This window comes from Tetrao urogallus, assembly GCF_951394365.1.
Source record: "Tetrao urogallus genome assembly, chromosome: 1".
Taxonomy (NCBI): domain Eukaryota; kingdom Metazoa; phylum Chordata; class Aves; order Galliformes; family Phasianidae; genus Tetrao; species Tetrao urogallus.
The window spans coordinates 183,888,052-183,901,387 of NC_136813.1; the positions used below are offsets into that span (position 1 = coordinate 183,888,052).

Sequence of the window (13,336 nt, forward strand, 5' to 3'; positions counted from 1 at the left end):
TCAGAAAATCAGAGTTCTGTAAATTACACCTTGACATCTTTTTCTCCCTTGGTTAAATTTCAGTTTTGTGTCTTGGGGGAAAGATTCCAACATATTCTGAGATCATAAAAAAAATCTGCAAAATTTTACCTTACTGAAAAGAAAAAAAGTAGATTTTTAATTTTCACTTCTTTTCTTGAATTCGTGTTGTTTTTAAATACAGTTACAGTACAGTTTTAAAACTGAAATATGTGATGAATAGTTGAATGGTTCCATTCTGTTCCAGTCTCCCCAGGGCAGTGGTCAATGACCGATGGAATTCAAGGAGCATTTGGAAATACTGTTCGAATTTTGGGTGGCCCTGTGTGGAGCCAGGAGTTAGACTTGATGATCCTTGTGGGGCTTTTCCAGTTCAAGATATTTCATTATTCTATGATTCTATCTTGGTGAGTTGTTTTTACAATGATCAAGGAACAGATGTTTTTGCTTGATTTATGTGAGAACTATTTTGTGGGCAACCCCCCTCCCACAAAATATTATATTATCAACATCTATTTCTTTGTTCCTATGTCCACTTTTGCAAATAGAATTTTGAAGTGAAGCACAGAATAATTTCAATTTCATCTTCTCCACATCATTTGTGAATTCATAGATTTCAGTTAGCCTCCCAGCACAACCTCCACAACTATCTCAGTCCCTTTATTTGTAAGCTGAAGAATGCATGTCCTTGATAAAGTCTTTGTCTAAGTTTCACAGGAAAGCGTTTACAACAAAACACTACAAGTCTATCTTCCTAACGTGCTATAATTGGCCATAAAAACATCATGGGCAAGCTCTGTCACTCCTTATCTGTCATATCTGAGAGTTCTCTACTTCAAATCCTTCGCTATTTTGAAATAATAGTTGTGGGGTTGTTGGGGTTTTTTTTGTTTTTTTTTTTTTTTTGTTTTTTGTTGTTGTTGTTGTTGTTGTTGTTTTCTTTTTTTTTTTTCTTCAGAATAACATAAACTCCAGTAGAAAGTCAGTATTTAACTTTCTACCAGCTTCTATGTGGCCCTACTTGAGCAGGGAGTTTGGATCAGATGACATCCAGGGTGCCTTTCCAGCCTCGACTCTTCTATGGTTTTACAATTCTGCTTCAGATTAAGATGTTTTGCTGTAAGTGTTTAGATTCCAGTGTTAAAAGAGTGCAGTCATCAGTGCAGTCATCAGATTCTACACAAGACTTCAACTGCATGGGGGTGTTCACCTGAAAGCAAGAAGAATGGCCGAGAGAAGTGAATTTAGGTATTTCTAATGGAAAGCAGATCTCTCCCAGGTATCAATAACGGTTGTAGATCCAAGCCTGGAGACATAAAACTACACCAGTCATGTATCTGTATATGTAGAGATTTGTTCTTTTTGAAAGGGATGAATGTCAGTCCATAAAGATAAAGAGAACTACTGTGCCATTATGAAAAATAAGAACATGAATTCTGGTGGTTTTATTTTTGAAGTTACAGCTCTAGGATAGAATTACATAATTATTGTCTACTCTTGTGGTTTTTCTGCACTTTAAGACGTTTCAGTCCTCTGACATACTAACATTGATTCTATATTTCTTGCTTTGAGTCTAAGAGGTAATACTGATCTCTGCTTTCAAAATTTACTTTCTCAGCAGCATTTGATATTTGTTATTAAGCTCATATTTGTTATTAAGCTGGGACCATTTGTCACTTTCACTAAAATGAGTCATCCTCTTAACATTTCCTTTGCTGGCTTTTTTTTTTTTTTTTTTTTCTTAATATTTCTATTGATTTATTGTCAACACTTCATATCTTTTCTGTTAATGGAATCTATGGACTTTATCTTTCCTTATTCTATTATTTAATTGCCACTTGTGGATATTATAGAAACTTTATCTTGTGCTCAACACTGAAAGGCAAAGGACTGTTGTGATAACAATGACTTTTATTTGTTTTCTCACTCCTGTCTTTATGTCCTGACATCTTTTCCCTCAAAATAGATAATGGTTCCCTTCCAGGAGTTGGAAGAATTTGTTCTAGAGATGCTATTTTGTTTCAATATTTTTTATAACCAAAGAGGCACATTACTCCAAACAAATTCCAAATCAAACTCAGAAATTAAAAAACAATTTATCTTGGGAGGAAACTATGGTGGTCAGCTGCTTCAGTGCCCGCTCCAAGCAGTGTCTGATTTAAACTTAGATGAGGTGGCTCAGGATTATATCCAGGAGGGTTTGATGGAGATTCCAAAGTAAGCCTGGGCAACCTGTTCCAATGTTGATCATTCTTAAAATTATTATTCCTAATATCTAATTACAATTACTCATGATGCAACCTTCATCCACTTACTACTCCTCACCCTTTCCCTGTGAAAAATTTCAATTGTATGCTGAGAACTAAAGAATCTGCACTTCAATAAATATTACAATGTGCTCAAAGTTTACATTAAGCAAAATGCATAAAAGAAAACTGTACTTTCTGTGGTGCCCTCCATAATATTATCTCAAGAAATGACCTCTTTCTCCCTCATTCTCAAAATATCCTGTTTTTTGGAATAAGAATCCTCAATTCTGAATCCTTTAAGAAAACAAATTCACTATGTTAGCTACTAAACAACTAACAATGTGGAAAGATAAAATGCATGTTTCATTAAATTTACTGATAAAATTCAGTATGCCACTATATGTTCCTGTTAAGACTTTCAGTAAGATTAAACTAAATTTGAAGCTTCAAAAATAGAAAAGCAGAAGGAAAGGGAATTTTTTAAAAAACAAAGGGTATCAGAGCATCAGTGATCACCTCTCCATCATACACAGAGACATAAATCTGCTGTTATCTCAGTTAAAATTTTACAGAATGTTAATTGAACTTTCTGTAGGATTTGCACTCCTAATTAACTTTGTATTATTTTTGAAATGTTTACGGTTATTGTTTATGGGACTGATACAAAGCTCACTGTGGATTTGATGTGTTTGAGAACATGAATTTGTAGAGTATTATTCCAAGTAACATGGTAAATTTTGTGTGAAATTATAGTTATTGGCATTACTATGGAAAATATTAATGTACTCATTTTTATGAAAAGCAGAATTTCCAAATAATCATTTCACAGAGGAAATTAATCTAATTAATTTTATCTCTAATTCACTGCAGTGAAAACAAAAAATCTTCCAAAAGGTATTTAATAACACAGAACCAGCACAGAACCATACCACAAGAAGACTGAAGATTTAGCATCACTTAATTTCAAGATCATAATTAATATAATACCTATGTACTTTGAATACATGAGTACTTTCATTAGTACTTTGTTTTTAACCACAGACCAAAGGTGACTAGGCTCTGCAGCATATAAACAATTATGCAGTTTTAACAGGTTCCCCTCTTACATAGCAAAAGCTTTTAAAAGGGACTGAAAAAACTCTACTGGAAATTTTTTTCTGGGTATGTAACCCTTTCAATTGAATGTTACTGCTCTCTACATTAATAAAACATTAAGCAGTAAAAAAATATTATTTTTTTAGATACATAGTTGCATTTTTCTGAGAGATTATTCAGAAATTACCAAATATGATTTTTTTCTTTGTTTATTTGTTTGTTTTTTGGTCAGCTCCCTTGTTTGGTTGGTTTTTGGCATAAGAAAATTAATAAATCTAACTGCTGTTCCTTATCTTACACGTAGGTTACTGGTAATGTGCTAAGAAATGCCAGGGAAAGGGACAACTGCTCTCTTTATGCATCCAGTCTACTTTGTATTATATAAAGCTACCATTCTCCTTGCCATTTCCTCAAAGGATCCTCTTTTCCACATCCCAAGGCTTACATCAACCCATGCTTTTGAAAACTAAGCAGTCTACAAAATGTTTTAAAGGATACGGAATAATTTCATGATATCAAGGAAGAGGGATTCAATACCTCAGTCACAAGCATTTTACTCAAATCATAACATGCAGCAAAAAAAAGAAGAAAATACTTTTTCTACAGACAACATATTCCATAACTAGCCATGACAGGATTCATATTCTAAATCACAACATTACATTAAACACTTTATTAAAAAAAAAAAAAAAGAAGAAATTGCTAATTCCAACCCATATTTCTTACTCTGAAAACAGGACCTCAACAGATGCAAATTTTATGAGAACAGCACGAAAAGTACACTAATTTTTCACATTCATGAAAAGTGTTTCTGAAAATATTCACTGTATTCATCTCCAGGAGAATGTAAATTTTCCCTATCACATTGTGCAACATGCTATAAAGGGAGAAAAGTAAATGCTTTTCTTTACATGGCAGTTTGTTCATCTAGTTGTCTTATCTGGGCAATCCAGTCTTTCTCCTCTTCATTTTATGGTACTGGGCTATTTTGCCTTTACAGCATGCTCTCAGCTTTCTGTCTGCAACTACTGACCATCAGGGGTAGCCTTTCAAACACACACTCAGTGGAGTTATGTGAAACATTTAATGATGGTAACTCCTCATAAGTAAGTTTTACCTACTAATTGACCTCAAGGGTACAGTTAAACAGTTTCTTTGACTTTGCCTTGAGACATCTAGATGCCCAGCATGCTAATTTATTGTCTCTAATTGGTGCGTAACTACTAATATGTTAAAGGACTTGACACTTAAGGATAGCGATTGAAGAAAATGCTGCTTTCTATGTGGCAATATTTGCAGGCACCCAGAGCACCTCCACACTGTAGCTCTTCCTCAGAGCTGTCATCTGCACATGGAGAGCCCAATGCATCACCCTAAGGACACAAATCCTCATTTCTAGGTGCTTCTTGCAGGATGAATTGAAGTGGTGGCCTCCGGGTGCCTTGCCATGATGCTTGAATGAACAAGCAAAAACTATAGATCTACTCTCTTTACCTGCCTAAATGCAGGGCAGCTATAGTTATTATATGGTCAGAAAACATAGTTGCTGTCAGTGTTCTCTAGCAACAAATTACGAAACTGGATGGGAAGCACAGCATAGGGCTTGAGAAAAGGAAACCACTGCTCTTTTCTGAATTCCACCATGGCTTTTCTACAAGACCTCCAGCACATCACGAAGTATTAAATGAGCATTCAGCATTTCACTAAACCATGAAATTGTGAATTCAAAGTCCTGCTCCATTTGAAACACTCACCACAATATGAAATAACTTCCAAAGAAAGATATTACACTGGATTAACTTCTGCTTTTAGGGAGATGTCCATTTTCAAGTGGATTTTAGGAATATCTGCAAGTCTTCTTATGACTTCTAATGACATAATTCCGCTTTTTTAATATTCATGATATGAATCAGCTACAACCTGATGGTTAGACAAAATTCCCATGTCTCCTGAATATCTTGTGAATGCCTACAGCTTTCCTCTGCAAAAGCTGGAACCAGTCACTATAAGAAACAGGATACTACTGTGAATGAGCATTGGCCTCAGTCAAGATTGACAATTACTAAATACATTGTAGACATGTCTTAGGTCTCCATTACAACTGTTATGTTAGGACAAATGGCACAATTTGTTATAGTAAAACAATATTTGCTTCCTTGATGAACAACAAAAATTGCTGTGCATGGTGGAACACCATTCCCTTAAGAGCTGCACACATTACCAACACTATTTTCTACTATCAGACAGTTTATTTATTCCAAAAAGATTGGTAGTTTTATGTTTTGTTTGTTTGTTTCATTGCTTTATTTTAATATTTAATACTTCACTGCTTCTGAAGCTTATGGTTAGGGGATAATTGTGTTTCTGTATCCTTCTCTTGATCCACAATTACGATGTGCAAAGTGGAAATACCAGCACATCAGTCAGAGCTCCTGCAGCCCAGTCGCCAACCCATCAGATATAGAAGTGTGCTGCTCCTTTCTTTTTTTCCTTTCTAAATCCCCTAAATGAGCCTCAGTGGCACAGTCAGATGTCATACATATCTTTAAATACAGAAAGGTCTTGTTTCAAAGCAAACCAAGAGAATGTAACTGACATCTCTGCATAGTGTTGGATTCACAAGGCTTTCCAATCGTGCTCTCTTGAATTATGCAAATGACCCGATGCTGAAATGCATCCAGAATATAAAGTTTTTATCCCTAATTTGCCTAAATCTTCACCAACATTTCATAGGAGAAATATCTGAGCTCTGCACTGCAATTACCATCTCACTATTGATTATTTGCACTACTAATTCTTCAAATAATAGAAGTTGGGGCTTTTTTGACTTCAGGAAAAGGTTTAATGCCAATCTGACTCAACAAACAGTCATCATGTTAAAAATCTTCCCTTTACAAATCAGATCAGAAGAGAATGCATAAAGCTGGATTTTGCCACTAACAACAACGAAAAATTCCACTCTAAATGGTAATGCAGTTTAAAAAAAAAAAAAAAAAAAGTCAATTTCTTGGATCTCTGCAGCTTCATGTAATTATTTGTAAGAAAAAAAAAATACTTAGAGAAGAAAAAAAAAAGAATACTGTATTATCTGTAAATTGCCAGTGACTGCAATAGCGTTGGGAAAGCAGTTTATCTTCATTTTGAAGACAAACAATTATCATAATTGTATGTGCTACTATATTTATCAGTATTCATGTATCAGTTTTCATTTCCCTTCATCACATTTTTTTCACCAATAGAAAATTAATTTTCAACAGTTCTCAAACTTATATGTGCCCCTACTAGTAGTCACTTTAACATAGTCTCATTTTGTACAAATTAACGGTTTGTTTATGAGAAATAGAAAATAAACTATCGTGACTGTAGCCTGCTGAATGCACAAGAGCAGTATGGACACTACATTTATCCTCTTCTTCTCAATTTCCTTTACAATGTATACGCACACTACAAATATTTCAGGAAATTAATCATCCCCATGGGACAGCAGTTTCTACAGGCTTCTACGTACGAACAGGAATAATCTCACACAACAGTAACTGAAGTAGTTCTATTGTATGCGTCCTTGTATTTGGAAGAATCATGTTCCATTTTTAACGGAGTGCACATCTAAGCCTAGTTCTCACCTGTTTACTCTGTTAGAACATGTTGATCTCATAACTTCTGGCAGTAAACTGCAAATCTTATTAGAAGTAGCCATTAGGCTGGATGATAAATCAGTGTCTTGACAATGGCGTCATATATGCATCACAATAAAAAGCAGCTGCCGATAACTTTTAGAGTCTGCTATATAAAGAAAGCAATGATATCAGCAGCTGTAATGCTGTAGTGGACTGACCTCTGCCAGGCCAGCTTCAGCACTGCGGCTTCAACAGTAACAAAGCAATTCTAACAGAGAACATAACAGAACTTAGTCCCTTTCTAACTCAGGCAACAAATAAATGTAGTAAAACAGATGGGAGGAGGAGGGGATGTCATATTCCTGAGTCTTAGCAACTGTCTGATTTCCAGCTCAGACTAGGCTGTGTCAGATCAGCTCCTGAGGCTGGCAGGAAACAACAGTCCATTAACCTTCAATTTTTTTACTTCACTCCAGAAGACCCTTTACCAATTTCTTCATTATAGAATGGTAGATTTTTGTTATCTTTTATCTTATTTTTTGAACATCTCCCTTTTTCGCAGAATATGCTTCTGACTCCTCAGATAGAGTCAATAGGGCTTAGCCACACACTTCAACACAATCCAATGCTTCATAAGGAACCGATCATGAAACCATAGTTCCTAGGGAGAAGAGAGGTTTGTTCATTCTCTGTTTACAGACCTGGATTTCCAGTCCCTGGAGCTCAACATTAAAGTTTCATCATAAAGAACAATCTCACATGTCCAGTGACTGTGATACACTTTACTGTCTTAACTTACGTGATCCAGCTACTGCACAGTTAGTGCTTACTCTAATCCTGAACAGTTTAATCCACACTATCGTGTTGCTCATGTTTTTGTTGATCCTGTCACATTCTGACTGTCACTACTGCTGCTTTCTGTTTCTTTGGTTTAAAGAAATCATTCTCTTCTTTAGTGGGAAACTGATACCAGTGTAATGAATTACTTGCACTACATGTGCCCAATACGGTAATGCTGTTAAGTCAATGCTCAATCTTGCATGTCTCAAAGAAAGAAAAAAGTTCTAAAAAACACCACAGAGAAAGGGGAAAACAAACAAACAAACAAACATTGAAATCTCCTAATATGAGACACGAAGAAAACCAGTAAAGCTTATCTGTGTCTAAAGAACGCCCCATCAGTCCTTAGTGATTTTCTATTCACAGCAGGTACAGCGTATTAAGCAGCCAGTCTGAAGCATCTGTCGATACCTCAGGCTGCAACAAAGCGGCTGCTACTTATAGGCTAGCCCTGGCTGTAAGAGTTCTCTAGGGAGGCTCAGATATTACAGACTCGTGTTAAAACTGCTACTGGAACAAATACATTTTTGCTTGGCTGCAATATTAAAAAGTGATGCTTGACCAGTAATTAAATATGCTGCCAGATAATACGCAATGTACTGGGCTAGTAAATGTATGCAGATGTCACTACAGAGAGTGATGTAGCAAACAAAACAGGAAACAAAGCTCTAGCTCAACATATTAACCTTTCTGGGTTAAGCAGGCTGTGAGTAATGAACAGCAATAGAATGATTAAAAAAAAAAAAAAATTAAAAAAATGAAGCCACAAAATGATCTCCCCATTCTTGCCAAACACAGTGAACATGAGTGTGTTAGTGAAGTTTCTGATCCTCACTTGGTGCGTGTCCTCTTTATACTAACCATTATTTTAATCTTTGTATTTAAGGACTAACAATTTAACATGCTTTGGGCTGTATAAAACCAGTGCTATCAGTTTGGTTCCCTCAATATTTTTATCAGATGTCATGCCATGCAAAAATTCTGACATAGTCAATTAGCTTCGTCTTTGCATAAAACACCTGCCAGTGTGTTCTCTGCTTAGCTAGCCAGCATGTCTAGAATGCCCCCTGGATTAAATAAATAAATACAGAGATTGATAAATAAATAAATCTCCACGTAAAAGGATTTTACTGCAGCCAGCCATCAGCCTTCAGTTATGGGTGGCTGAATTACAGAAAACTGGAGAGATTTAGTAGTGAACCTGGAATGAACCGGGCAGTTTGGATTATGATATGAAAGAGTTTGTTTCCCCTGGCATAAATCTAGGATCTAGCATGTCAAACAATGGGGATTAGTAATTCTTACAATTTTAAGCTGGAAAGTTTGCCAGTGATTCCCTTTCAGTATATATATAAATATTAGGGTTTTGAAACTACTTGAGTTATTCACCTTCCACATGCTGCTTCTGTTAATTTCTTAGGTTAATAACACACTGCATCTATGAACATTCTGTGAAGAGTTAAAGGAAATAAATAAGACTGATGCAAGTCATTCCTTGGTGCTTTTCAAGAAGACAGAATTTTATCATTACTGTCTGCCTTGTCAACACTTCTTAGTTCATGCATTATTTACCTGCTAAAACATGGTGACAGTGGTGGAGCAATAATGCTCTGTTTGAACCTCCAGCTGCCATCTATGCAAAACAGGTTGAATGCCAAAGAGATATGAAATATTCATGCTTTCCCTTCTTCGTAGCTGACAACATCCCAGTGCACAGAGGATTTTAAGGTTCAATAAATTGGTCATTCCTCTTCTACTCAAAATATCAAGAAGCGTGAAGGTATAGGTATCATTCCCTTCTTGGTATTACCTCTTGATATAGCAACTACTCTTTAATTTATGGATTAATTTAATTTATTCTTATTATTCTGGGTTATAATTTAACTCAATTTAGTCTTTAATTTACGGTTTTCACTGAAAAAGTCAACCTTTGGCTTCTGATAAAAAGGTGTAATGTTTGCTTCTACTAGGTAGAAGATTCTAAAATTCCTGAGATGTGAGATTTCATCTGGATGAATAAGAGTTTCATTGGGTTTAGAATTTATTTACCTTATCAGCCATGTCTCATGGCATACTGAATATTCAAAATCTGCCTTCCGTCAGACTTAGTCTCGTCCCATTTTCTCTTCATTTTGATATTTCTTCCCCAGCAATCTGTTTCTTTGCAGAGTTCATTGTGTCAAAGAGAGCTTCAATTTGCAGATGAGTATGAAGTTGTAGATGTGCATATCTATACCATGAAAGCACTTTTTCACTCCAGATATCACCCATATCTTTAAACTAAAAGATTTATTATTTTGCAAGTTTTTTTCTGACATGAATTCAAAAATTAAATGCAGGTTGCAGTTGCAATAACATAGATAACATGCTTTGCTTTACCACTTCTTGTCAATGAAAGCAATGTAGTAGCCTCAAACAAAATGCATCTTTTGTAATACAGTAATACATGTCATCTTCAGTGCTTCCTAGGTATTGGAAATAACAGTATTATGGCCTTGTAATGTTCTCATGATTGTTTTTTATATGAAATTGTAAAAATATTGAACAGGCATCACGCTCTATTCTGAATTTAGTGAAGTGTTTTGGGAATGTTGTTAGAAGGGTTATAGAAAAGTTTTCATCTTCTAGGAAACTTATGCAATTCCCCATTTGAAAATAGATGTAATAAACTGTATAAGAAAAACATACTGGACATAAAGTGAGCTTAAATTTATAAATGCACATGTGATATTTTTATAGAAATCCTGAAATATCTCTTTTACTCTTTCATGAGCAGGAAAAAAATGTATATGATTAAAAGTTGCTACCAACTTCAATGTCACAAGTGTCAGACAGATTTACTGAAACGTTCTGATTTCGTTTATCCCCAAATGAACCTTTTAAACTGTCATAAAAAATTCCCCAGCTGCTCTCACAGAGTGTTGGTACAAAATACTCTTAAAGCAGCTGTCAAGGTTCAGAAATATCAAATATAAGACTGTAGAGGAATATTCTCCTTGGAGATATTTTGTAAACGATACCTTCCTAGATTCCTCTAAGCCAAAGGCATTTTTAAAAGAAAAATAATGGTCAATGATCAGCAAAGAGTATGTTACACTATGTTAGTTAAATTGCTTAGCTTACTGTGAATAGTACCACTAAAGTGCCTGAAGTGCAGGGGGGATCATGACAGTCCCTTTCTTCATATTCCTCCTATGATAAGAAAATGTCACCAGAGGTGTGAGTAACTGAGGAGTGGATTTTTTACTTCCTTGGACCTCAAACTGACAACAGAATTTCTAATAGAGAAAAGAAAAGCAAGGTGAAGTGAAGAAGATAGCGAGGAAGCTCATTAGGCCAAAAAGCAGTAAGACCAGAATTTCAACAGTAAAAGTTGAAGTACTGAGGTAACGAGAAATCTCAGTAAGGTCAAGTCAGTAGATCATAGCTATAATTCAACACTGCAGACTAAAAAGCAGGAAAGGTTTAAAAATCTAAGTGATAAGGTGAAGAAGGGAAGAAGGAAGACTGGCAACAACTGGAATACTCTACAGGAAATTCTCAGTATATTGTAATTTTATATCTGCTGAAAAAAGTCAGTGATTTATTACCCAGTCAATACCATCAGAGTACAGAAAGGAAATAAATAGAGCTTAATTATTCTAGATATAATTTCAATCAATATAATGACTGTGAATATCTGCAGAAATATAATACTGCAAATCCAATATCCACATACCAATTAGCACACAGAAAGAAAACAACACCCAAACAATAACAACAGAAAAAAAATATATATATATTTCTGCAATGGCCACAATGCGTCTTAATTTATATCAGTAAGCATCTCAGAAAAATGCATACGGCAGAAGTTTGATAACAAATTCACACAGGAAGTTTAAACAATCAGCAGCAAAAAGCTATTCAGTGCACTTAAACTCACTGAGTAAAATCCCCCTGTGTATACCCTACTATGTGTACACTGATTTCACTTAGCAATTTATAGAGTCTGGCATTCACTGAAGTCGATAGTGCTGAACCATTTGGTATCATCTGCAGATTTTGCCCTGTACGCATAAAAATAAGGGTCACACTTTCCCTGCTCAGTTTCTGTCCTGTCGAAACTGTCAACTTCTTTAGACTCCATTGACTTCCACTGGTGGACCTAAAACCAAAATTAGCCTTACACTTCTTTGCAAAAAATACAGTTACATAAAAACACAGTATTTCCAAGAAGGCACTGGAAAGCAAATGTAAAAGAAAAAATGAAGGAATCTTGAATCTCTTAACCTTGTGTAGTCCCCAGAGCAAGCCTTACAATCCACAATTTAAATACACTTCTTCACTCATCTCACAAAATCTCCTGATAGCTGCCTCAAACACAACAAACTCCAGAACCACACTGCTTTTGAGTCTTAACCTCCTTTCACAGGTATGGTGAGGTGCAGCCTCCAGAGAGGAAGCAGACTTCCCCTGCTCTGATCAGCTGAGCAGGCTCAAGAAGAGAGATGCTCAAAGTGAGCAGTGCTCGGTAGCAGGCCACTAAATGAGGCAGGCATCAAAAGGGCATTAAATAGTAGTCGCAAAAGGACCTGAAAAGGCTGAGTAACATCAGTGAGGAGTGAAGAGCAGACCGCCAGGCTCTGAGAGAGAACAGACGTGGTAGGAACAAGAAGGGTGAGAATTGTTTGAAAATCCTTTAATCCTACCCAAAAAAGTTTCTTTGTTTGTTTCACTGTTTACACATATGAATTTTGACTTTTTCAACCTTAGAAGCCTTTTGCATTTCTTAAAGGAATGCACTATAGCAATTAAAGATATAGATAATGGTAGAGATCCTTTCACCACGCAATCACAAGCAATTAATTATAAATGGGGCAGGTAGAAAAAAACAGAAAGTGATACTGATTTTACATTATCCTTCACATTGTTGCTATTTATACAGAGAGCATCCTGCTCTACTCTCTGCCCTGTACCCTCAGAACAATGAAACAGTCACATTTGGTTATTTTTCACTCCTATTTTTTAACAAATGTGAACGTTTAAGCAAGTACCACTACTTTAATATTCATACTGGAAATAAATTGTCACCTGCTATGCAACATGCTCTGGTACAGAAAATGTCACTTTCTTGTAAAGAAGCACAAAGCACACGATGTGGCTGGAACTGTCAGGCACAAAGCAAAGTCTCACATCTGTCAGCATCGAAGCTACTCAAATACCAAAACACATGTCTTTATGCACATATCTCTAGTAAATACTGTCTCAGAAATGTTTTTTCTTCATTGTATTAAAGAATAGTGATTTGCATATTTTAAATGAATAATTCACTAACTGTATTCAATAAATTGTTTTTGCAAAACTTCTAGTAATCACAACTCCTAACAAACTAAGTGTCAAACACAGAAATCTAGAACATTAAATCAGATGTCCAAAATTTGTACAAAGCCAAAGAGCAACAACAGTGAGACAATATATTATGAAAAGCACACTTTTCATTTAAACTTCCCAACAACAATAAGCATTCAGTAAATGAGC

The 13,336-nt window shown here is 35.5% G+C and overlaps 1 protein-coding gene across 5 annotated transcripts in view; it reads right to left on the bottom strand.

The window, feature by feature from the left end:
- Nucleotides 1-13,336, bottom strand: part of CACNA2D1 (calcium voltage-gated channel auxiliary subunit alpha2delta 1) — a gene marked incomplete at both ends in the record, with an annotated part of 353,068 nt that overhangs the window by 198,218 nt on the left and 141,514 nt on the right. The window lies entirely within an intron of this gene.